This window comes from Perca fluviatilis, chromosome 11 (assembly GCF_010015445.1).
Source record: "Perca fluviatilis chromosome 11, GENO_Pfluv_1.0, whole genome shotgun sequence".
NCBI lineage: Eukaryota > Metazoa > Chordata > Actinopteri > Perciformes > Percidae > Perca > Perca fluviatilis.
Genome location: NC_053122.1, coordinates 21,375,840 through 21,386,695, shown reverse-complemented (window position 1 = coordinate 21,386,695; position 10,856 = coordinate 21,375,840). Strand labels below are relative to the sequence as shown.

Here is a 10,856-nt window from a genome sequence, read left to right as displayed (position 1 = left end):
TCAACTCTCTATATATCCTCACATTCAGTTCTCACTATTCAGATTCAGATCAGCAAATTCAATTTCAAGTTACTGAGACAGACATCCGGGTACTTGGAGGATGAAGGAAGAGCAATCGAGCGCAGATCGATAGGTAGAGTTCAGCGGCACAGATACACAGGACTCCTCTTCGGCCAGCACATACGTTTTGGAGCACAGCCTCGCCTTGACCCAGAGATTCATAGATAATATAATCTACCTGTTAACAATGTTCAAAATGTAATGCCTGGTGTTAGTAGGCCTAGGTTTATTAGTCACATTCTTCCACTTAAGTAAACTTAAAATGAACTATCGCTACTTACCTTAGCCTAGCCTGCTGCATGCAAAATAGTGTGACTATCCATATTTAAAAATACATGTTAATTAATTTAAACATTTTAATTGCATTGGTTTACTTTGTACATCAGCAAGCCTGCAATACTATGTGATGTAAGAGCCAGTCCCCTGAGTTTATACAAGATGTTTCCACATTAAAACGCAAAATAGTAAATTATTATTTGAGTCTATTTTTAATCAACTCTAATATCTGATCGTGTGTCTCCTTCCTTAGAGCATTTATATACATATTAAAGTTAGTTTTGTTTGTGATTTAAAAGTGTAGCTTTATCATCATGTGCAGTAACAAACAAAACAAAGAGACTAATTCATGTGTTTATAAAAAGAATATTTATTATAATCAGTTCACAGATCTGAGTCCAAACAGAAACTTCACCCTTCTGAACTAAGAGGTTCTGCTTCAAAGTGAAGTTTAAACAGACTGAAATGTCCAGGCTCACTCCTCCACTATTCATTCATTTATTTCTGTATGTAGTTATTTATTTAACGAGACTTAAAATCAGGTTTCGTCGTCCACAGTCCGAGTCCGGCCAGACTCCCTTTAGGAAACCTCTGATTTAAACTTCAGGCTGTGACAGTCCGCTCCGCTGAGTCCTGGTTCTAGTTCTCCCGGGCTTCCCTTCCTCCAGCCGTCCCAGCAGTACGGCCCGGGCCTCCAGCAGCGTGGTGTCGGTTTTGGCTTCCAGGAAGCGGGCAGTGAGCTCCAGATCCTGCAGCCGCAAACGGACTCTGCTGCCCCGTTTTAGCTTCTCCGTCCGCCGACGCCCGCAAAACGCAGTGGAACTTCCAGCCGAAATCTACATACAGGTCGTCCTGGACTACGTGATAGATCCTGCCGATCACCACTCTGTCTTTGGCCGGTCCGATCTGGATCAGCGGGGACCGGCGCAGCAGCGAGACGAAGCGGTGTTCCTGCCCGGGGAAAGAGACGCTGTCGCCGGCCATGGAATTCTCCACCTACCGCGGCCGCCGGAGCTCAGATTGCAGGTCCAAGGCGGCATATATATCATAAAACACATTCTCACCTGTGAACTGTTATCCCTTGCTGTTTGGTTTTTGTCATTTCTTTCGTTCCAACATCCAAAAACAGTTTGGCATATTTAGTGCTAATCCTGCGCCACTGAACTCTACCTATCGATCTGCGCTCGATTGCTCTTCCTTCATCCTCCAAGTACCCGGATGTCTGTCTCAGTAACTTGAAATTGAATTTGCTGATCCAAATCTGAATAGTGAGAACTGAATGTGAGAATATATAGAGAGTTGAATTTTCAGTGAAGATCAAATTTTATTGGATTTCAGTTACAAACGAATAAATTCAATTTCAAAGTATACTATTCAGATTCAATTTTTTCAATGCAATGATTCAAATTAACACCATTTCAAATTATGTGATTCAAATTCAGTTTTTCAATGCAATTATTCAAGTTTAGCAATTCAAATTCAAATATAAATGATTCAAATTCAGTTTCTGGTGGCACATATTTCACCCCATACATGTGTCCTTACATCTGCTTATAAATAGGGCGGTTAAAGTAAAGTGTTGCTGAGGTAGATTGTTCAACAACATACAATTAGGAAAAAGACCAGCTTTCAAGTATTGTGTTAATTCAAATGTCACAATGTGGAAAGTTAATTTGTGACAGCTACAGAAAATTATGAGAAATATGTATTATGAGAAATCTATAATTAGTTCAGGTGCATACAAGAACAGCCAGGCAATCTCAGAGTTCCACATAATACCAAATAAAATTGTGCACGTTTCCTCCAGTGCTCTCTACATCTGTCTGTTAATTTCCCTGAATTAAAGGGAGCTTTCTTGCAACTACAAATGGCAGTAACTTAAAAGCTTTGTCTGTCTTTTATTCAGTGACATTTTACAATATAACCAAAATAGATTATACTTTTAAGCCTAATGGGAGTGAGATCCATACTTGTGCAATCATCTGACTCAAAAACAAAAAACATGTTTTTTTAAAAGATGAAAGGGCAACCTACAATGGGCAGGCAGGCGTGGCAGTTAGTATGCCAGTCTTTTCTTTAGATCATTCTGTCAGATGCCGCGATGATATCACTCTATTTATTCTCTGCTGGTGCTTTGAAACATGTCAGGAAATTGGCGTCTCTTCCGGCAGCCAATTTCGTTGCCACTTGTACCTTTTTCTATTCCTCTCAGAACATGCTGAGAAGGCAGCTTTACGTTTACGTGTTAACTGTGTCATCAGCTGCAATCTAGCAGACCGTGGAAATGCAGAAGTTTTGTTGTTTGGTTGCCCTGCTGTAAGTGAATTTAGCTCATTAAGTATTTGTATTCGTATTCTATTACTTTTCTCCCTGTAGCACCAGATTGACAGCTGAGAGAAATTTGTGCATGGGGGATCCATTAGGCTGGTTGTGATAAATGTGTGAGGGATTATTTCACCTACTGACAGTTGTTACCTGTGCACACAATTTAGAGAGGCAACTCTTAATCTGTTGTAATTTTGATCCAGGGCTCATTCCCTCATCGTCCTTGCGTCCAGATTTTTTGCAACTTGGGGTGGCTTGAATTTCTTTTAGTAGAAAAATAGGACAATCAATCAGCTCGAGGCATTCAGCAAGTTTAGATAAAGCCAAGTGAAATATTGACTGAGCCTCTGCACACAACATAGGTATTAAAACGTTTGAGTTGAATCTCGTTAGGTTTCCCCTGGCTAAAGGTTTCCTGGTGCCTGAAAATATCACCCAGTGCTGGATGAGACCAGGGCTAGGTATTGTTCGAAGATATCTGATACCGGTACTGATATCAATACCGTGACTTTGATACCGGTTCCTAATTGATGCTGCATGCTTTTTGGCTCACTGACGCTGATGAGATTTACTCCTTAGGTATTGAAATTAGGTATTGAATGGCAAGGCATTTTTCGATACTCGATACTTGAGAGGCACTTCGGTCTGTGCCTAAAAAGTGTTAAAGTAGTCTGTGAGTGAGAGTTGCTCAGCTGACACCAAGCTGAAGTTTAAAAGGTCATATGTGTAGTCTTTACGGAGGTTTGTTTATCCTCTCTAACTAAATGAACAGCTGATAAGAAGGAGGAAGGGTGGATTGAGCTCATTATTAATGCATACAGGTTTCACAGGGGCATTATCAACAACAACAGCCAGTACATTGCTGTGAAGGGCCAAAGAAATTTTTTTTTTCTTCTTCTGCCTAATGGATGATGTTTTAGCAGTTAGGATTTGATAGGTATATTTCAACACATTTTACTCAACCGCATTTACGATCTTGGTTTGAAGCCAAATGCAAAGTATTTACAAAGGGTGAGGTGGATATTCTTACTCATAACGGTTCGTTTTTTCTGGACACTATAGTAGTAATGTCCAAGTGCTGAACATTATTATCTGTAATAGTGTTTAAACGAGGATCTGTGGACTGCATGCTTGGCAATAAATTCCAATAGAAATATATTTGAATATATTTATAAGTTGCTAAGAGGGTCTGAAAAGTCACTAAATCTAGTGAGAAAATTGGCAACACGGTCCACAACGTTACTGCTGCAGCTTCCTGATTTCCCAATCTAGGGAGTAGAATCACAGAACTAATTGCACGCTAAAAATAATTTGTGCCGTTAAAAGGAATAGGATGAGCACGAACGCTAGCGTTTCATAGGATTGCGCCCGCTTGTTGTATCGCCTGTCAGATTGTCCACGCCCCCCTACCTGCCCGCTCGCCTCTCATTGAAAATTAATTACAAGGCGCGGCAAACTCTCCCCGTCTGAACAGCCCTTTAGTCGTTCTGTTTGCCTCAACTGATCAGTAGTGACATACTGCATGTGTCAATTGACAACATTTTCACCCAAAGCAAAAGCTGCAGTAGCAGTTGCTGTGAGCACTTAACTTTACATTTGTCATATTGGTCAAAGAAATGTGCAGATTTAAGTTATTTTTGTAGTCAAGTGCAAACAACTTGTACATCGCCACTTTGCTGTTGCTATGTCTCTTAAACCTCTCCACACAGGCCTAAACAATCACACCAATCAATCAGCAAGCATCTACCTAATTAATAAAATCTGACACCAATTTGCATTAATGTAAAAACGCAATGACAAAATGCAGTTCATAAATGCTCTAAAAAATGTTTTGCTAAACCGAGAGACAGAATATCTGCAATTTTGCTGTTAGAGACGATGAATATAAAGCTGTTTTGAAATAATAAACCTAAAGACCCAATGATTAGATGTCATTCTGGCGTCTGGGTTGCAGAACTCTTCTTCTTGTGCTTTATTTACATCAGGACGGCCGTGTTTCTGACAGACAGCCACCTATTGTTTTCTCTGGACACAATCACAAGCACTTAAGTGCGGCATTCCTTATATAGATATGAACCGATATGAATATTATCTACTCTAATGAGGCCTGTGGTATTAACACAGGAGGGGTTGCATTAATTAATTATCAGTCACTTCATTATATGTTTGATGATAGGGTAAAGTTTTCAGTGGAGAAGTTTCACAGTGCAGAAGGTCAATTAATTCAGTTTAGGCCAAAGCGAAAAGGGCCAGGTCGAAAACCCAGGGGAGCGTAAGAGGGGAAATGAGAGGATTGATCTCTGTCACAGTTTTCGTGATCTTTTGCCTGTTTGGAGCTCTGGACGATGCTGAAAGGTCAACTCAGCTGGTGTACATTCAAGACAAGACCTGGAAGAGCAAATAAATGTTGTTAGTTTGAGCCCAGTTCAGTAGTATGAACTCAGACCTGCTTAGGGAGCATTTTGTGGAACAGTAGTGTAATAACAAATATCTGAATTGGTGTTATTAAACTGGCTTTGATAAAATCTTTAAGCTCAGGAACATCATACTCACATCATACATATTTCCACAGTCTGTTTTATGGGCTGAAATATGTGCCACCAGAAACTGAATTTGAATCATTTATATTTGAATTTGAATTGCTAAACTTGAATAATTGCATTGAAAATTAGATAGATCATAGATAATATAACCTACCTGTTCACAATATTCAAAATGTAATGCCTTGTGTTAGTAGGCCTAGGTTTATTAGTCACATTCTTCCACTTAAGTAAACTTAAAATGAACTATCGCTACTTACCTTAGCCTACTGCATGCAAAGTAGTGTGACTATCCATATTTGAATACATGTTAATTCATTTAAACATTTGAATTGCATTGGTTTACTTTGTACATCAGCAAGCCTGCAATACAATGTGATGTAAGAGCCAGTCCCTTGAATTTATACAAGATGTTTCCACATTAAAACGCAAAATAGTAAATTATTATTTGAGTCTATTTTTAATCAACTCTATTTTTTATCTAATCGTGTGTCTCCTTCCTTAGAGCGTTTATATATTAAAGTTAGTTTTGTTTGTGATTTAAAAGTGTAGCTTTATCATCATGTGCAGTAACAAACAAAACAAAGAGACTAATTCATGTGTTTATAAAAATGTATTATAATCAGTTCACAGATCTGAGTCCAAACAGAAACTTCACCCTTCTTAACTAAGAGGTTCTGCTTCAAAGTGAAGTTTAAACTGACTGAAATGTCCAGGCTCACTCCTCCACTATTCATTCATTTATTTCTGCATGTAGTTATTTATTTAACGAGACTTAAAATCATGTCCACAGTCCGAGTCCCGCCAGACTCCCTTTAGGAAACCTGTAATTTAAACTTCAGCAGGCTTTGACAGTCCGCTCCGCTGAGTCCTGGTTCTAGTTCTCCCGGGCTTCCCTTCCCTCCAGCCGTCCCAGCAGTTCGGCCCGGGCCTCCAGCAGCGTGGTGTCGGTTTTGGCTTCCAGGAAGCGGGCATTGAGCTCCAGATCCTGCAGCCGCAAACGGACTCTGCTGCCCCGCTGTAGCTTCTCTCCGGCCGCTGGTCCAATCTGGATCATCAGGGACCGGCGCAGCAGCGAGGCGAAGCGGTGTTCCTGCCCGGGGGAAGAGACGCTGCCGCCGGGCCACGGAACTCTCCACCTCCCGCTGCCGCCGGAGCTCAGATTGCAGGTCCAAGGCGGAATATATATCGTAAAACACGTTCTCACCTGTGAACTGTTATCCCTTGCTGTTTGTTTTTTGTCATTTCTTTCGTTCCAACATCCATAAACAGTTTGGCATCTTTAGTGCTGATGATCCTGCGCCACTCCACTGAACTCTACCTATCGATCTGCGCTCGATTGCTCTTCCTTCATCCTCCAAGTACCCGGATGTCTGTCTCAGTAACTTGAAATTGAATTTGCTGATCTGAATCTGAATAGTGAGAACTGAATGTGAGGATATATAGAGAGTTGACTTTTCAGTGAAGATCAAATTTTATTGGAATTCAGTTACAAACAAATGAATTCAATTTCAAATTATACTATTCAGATTCAGTTTTTCAATGCAATGATTCAAATTAAACAATACAATTTCAAATTATGTGATTCAAATTCAGTTTTTCAATGCAATTATTCAAGTTTAGCAATTCAAATTCAAATATAAATGATTCAAATTCAGTTTCTGGTGGCACATATTTCAGCCCATACTGTTTGAATGGCATTGCGCTATATTTAATAATATCAATTTATGTAGCTTATTAAGATACATAACTGACAAAAACACAATACGTCTTGATTTGGTAAATGGTACTCTTGCAGTAATGGGTCCCAGCTGACTACCTTGGTACTGAATGTGAAGCACCTGGCATATTTTTCTGATTGGCCCCCATTTAGCATTTTGTATGGGATTAGTTTTGTGACTTTAATTCCAAGCAAAACTTCTCAAGTATCAAACAAAAAACACTAACTCAAGCAAAAAAACTGTCACCTCAAAGGTAAAACTTAAAACTTGCAAACAAAACATTTGTGTAGTTGTAAACTATTGGTCTTTTATTTGTTTGATATTATGTCCTTTTGTTTACAGTTCCCTCTGATTCTTTCTCAATGATCAGTCTTTTGCTCTCTCCATCACGTTTGCAGTCATGCTCCCAGCTTTCTCGTTTGCGCTCCCTGAGTTTTTGCTTGCGATTCTGACACAAACATCTCGCGTGGGCGGGTCTTACAGGGGTGCGTCCCCATTGGCTAATGAGAGTTAAGGGGAAAGTTTGAGTGACAGCTCAGCCTCAGTGCAGGTAAACTAACGTTAGAGACTCAGAGTCTGGTCTGGAGGACACACAAGCCACTCCACAGCGGATTCCTACAAGATTAATAAAGTGTAAGTATTATTAATATATATATTATCTGTGATCTACGTTGCAAGCATGGTTACTAGACATTTGTTGTTTCGTTGTGTTAAGTTACTAGCTAGCTAGCTAGTAAAGCTTTTTTAGGTTAGCATTTAACATTAGCTATAGGCTATACTGCTAACGTTATCTAAAACTTGTAGCCACCGGCTACCTTACTGAGCTAATAATTTACCATGGGAATCATGTATTCTTCGTGAGGCCTTACTCATTGGAGCTGTATTAATTATCGTCTTCTCTCTGTAGAGACCTGCAGGACCCGAGCAGAGCTACGATGCTCTCCCAGGTAACCTAAAGGTTAGTAACGTAGCTATATTATGGTCTATTAGGAAAAATTATTATCCAGCTAACTACTAATTGTTGTGGTTGCTATTGGCCTGATAATACACAATGCTAGGGTATTGGTTAAGTTGTACAATGTAGAAGCTGTGAATGTAATGTATTATATCTAGAGGTTGACACATACTGTACAGTACAAATGCAGTGTTAGCACTGCTTAACTGGTTCATCTTTATAGTTTTGTGCTCATCTGTACTTTCCTAGTTATGACAAAGACTGGCTATTCTAACTCTAATTACATGTCTTCTGTTGCATTTGCAAGCAGGTCAGCATAAGGAAAATGTTCATAGTGTTTTTAAAGCCTACACATTTGCTAATGGCTACTTAAAAGCAAGTTATTCTAATTGTAAATCACACAACCTTTGAAGCCTCAGTTATCAGTAAGAACTTTGTTACCATTTGATTTGTGTAAGAAACTTTGTTATAATTTTCTATCACAGCTCACATCAGGCAGCAGGCAGACCAACCAGGACGACGTGGAGCAGCAGAGGGAGAGGAGCCTTTAGTCTCTCTGTGGAGGAAACACTGTGTGCGAAGGCTTCAAACAGCCAGGGTATAGACCAATAGTGTATGTATTGATCATATTTTGCTCAGATACTCAGTTAACACTTACAATAACCTTTTTCTTAAGTTTTCATTGGTGTACTTGTAGTTTCTTAGTCCATTGTATGCCAATATATATCCTACTACAGTATACTGTCCTGTAATTTAATTTGTGTTTACATTGTCTTACTGTAATTATATTTTAAAATGCACATAATATATAAAACATTTTTTTACATTCACCCTTGTCTGTTTGGTTCATTATATAAAACAGGAAATAAGGTTGAGACTATTATAATGCTTTATTTTTAGTCCAATATAAAACTTCACATACATAATGGATATTTGAACATATTTAGCTGGGGCTCCGGTGGTAGAAGAAGCTGGAACTCAGTGTCAGTCATTATTTGCAGTACATCACAGGTCAGGGTCAGTTTTTCATCACCAACAATACACAAACATACTGAGTAATTGGGTTATGTATATATTTCACATATTCAGTTTCACCTAAGGCAAGCTGTATTTCTCTGCTGACTTGTGTCTGCAACAACACTTCTGAGGGTGGTGCAGGAATATCACACACAACTCCTGGATGCCTGGGATCATCTGGTCTCCTGAGCTCACTGATGGCCCACCGCTCCAGTCTGGATGACAGCCTTTTCTGCAGGACAGTTCTCTGAAGGGCTGGGATGTGGCTGTAGTCCTTCACTTCCTTGACTTCTTATTGTAAAGCTGGAGTACCTTATTGGATGATAAAAAAGTGTTTGAAATTAGCTCAATAATAAATAATTGTAATAAAGCCTGCACTCTAGAAACATTTTTCTAGCTTTCTGAACACTACTGGAACACTTATTTCTGGAATATTATTGATCACACTTTCTAGATTCCTACCTCCACGTTGACTACATGTGTAAAATAAGATATGGCCAGCCACCAGGACACATGCACATCACATCAAACCATAAGGATCACTAAGCAAAGTATTTGTCAAGGGCCTGGTGTGTTAGTTAAAGTACATAGTTTGGACAGTAGTAACACTATGCATTAATTCTAAATATTGTTGACATTTACAGCGCTAAAAAATACAAAAAATACGTCTGTTATCTGCCATCTTAAGGTAGTGCAAAGAAAGAACAGTGTGTACAGATGGAACATTATCTAATGTATGTGTCAAACCCTATATATATTACATTCACAGCTTCTACATTGTACAACTTAACCAATACCCTAGCATTGTGTATTATCAGGCCAATAGCAACCACAACAATTAGTAGTTAGCTGGATAATAATTTTTCCTAATAGACCATAATATAGCTACGTTACTAACCTTTAGGTTACCTGGGAGAGCGTAGCTCTGCTTGGGTCCTGCAGGTCTCTACAGAGAGAAGACGATAATTAATACAGCTCCCCTGAGTAAGGCCTCACGAAGAATACATGATTCCCATGGTAAATTATTAGCTCAGTAAGGTAGCCGGTGGCTTTTAGATAACGTTTGCAGTATAGCTAACGTTAAATGCTAACTTAAAAAAGCTTTACTAGCTAGCTAGCTAGCTAGTAACTTAACACAACGAAACAACAAATGTCTAGTAACCATACTTACAACGTAGATCGCAGATAATATATATATATTAATAATACTTACACTTTATTAATCTTGTAGGAATCCGCTGTGGAGTGGCTTGTGTGTCCTCCAGACCAGACTCTGAGTCTCTAACGTTAGTTTACCTGCACTGAGGCTGAGCTGTCACTCAAACTTTCCCCTTAACTCTCATTAGCCAATGGGGACGAACTCCTGTAAGACCCGCCCACGCGAGATGTTTGTGTCAGAATCGCAAGCAAAAACTCAGGGAGCGCAAACGAGAAAGCTGGGAGCATGACTGCAAACGTGATGGAGAGAGTAAAAGACTGATCATTGAGAAAGAATCAGAGGGAACTGTAAACAAAAAGACATAATATCAAACAAATAAAAGACCAATAGTTTACAACTACACAAATGTTTTGTTTGCAAGTTTTAAGTTTTACCTTTGAGGTGACAATTTTTTTGCTTGAGTTAGTGTTTTTTGTTTGATACTTGAGAAGTTTTGCTTGGAATTAAAGTCACAAAACTAATCCCATAATTTTGCTGCTTGTCCTATGTGTTGACAGAAGGTGTGCCATGATGAGCCATAGATAGCACAATTTTCTGCTTCTTGCGCGCAGTGGTGAATATCTTTACTGACTAAATTCAGATATTCTGAAGATCAGTGCTAACATTAGTAAGCAAGGCTAACTAACTCCTACTCCCTGAGTGCATAACAAACCAAACCAAAACAGCACAATGACTCCTTCCAAATATTAAAAATAGCTAACATTACAAGAAAGAGGGGAAAACATCTTGCATTAAGTTTCGTG

The 10,856-nt window shown here is 39.2% G+C and overlaps 1 pseudogene; it reads right to left on the bottom strand.

The window, feature by feature from the left end:
• Positions 1-980: 980 nt before the first annotated feature.
• LOC120568608 lies at positions 981-1,320 on the bottom strand (annotated as a pseudogene).
• Between the last annotated feature and the right edge of the window lie 9,536 nt (positions 1,321-10,856).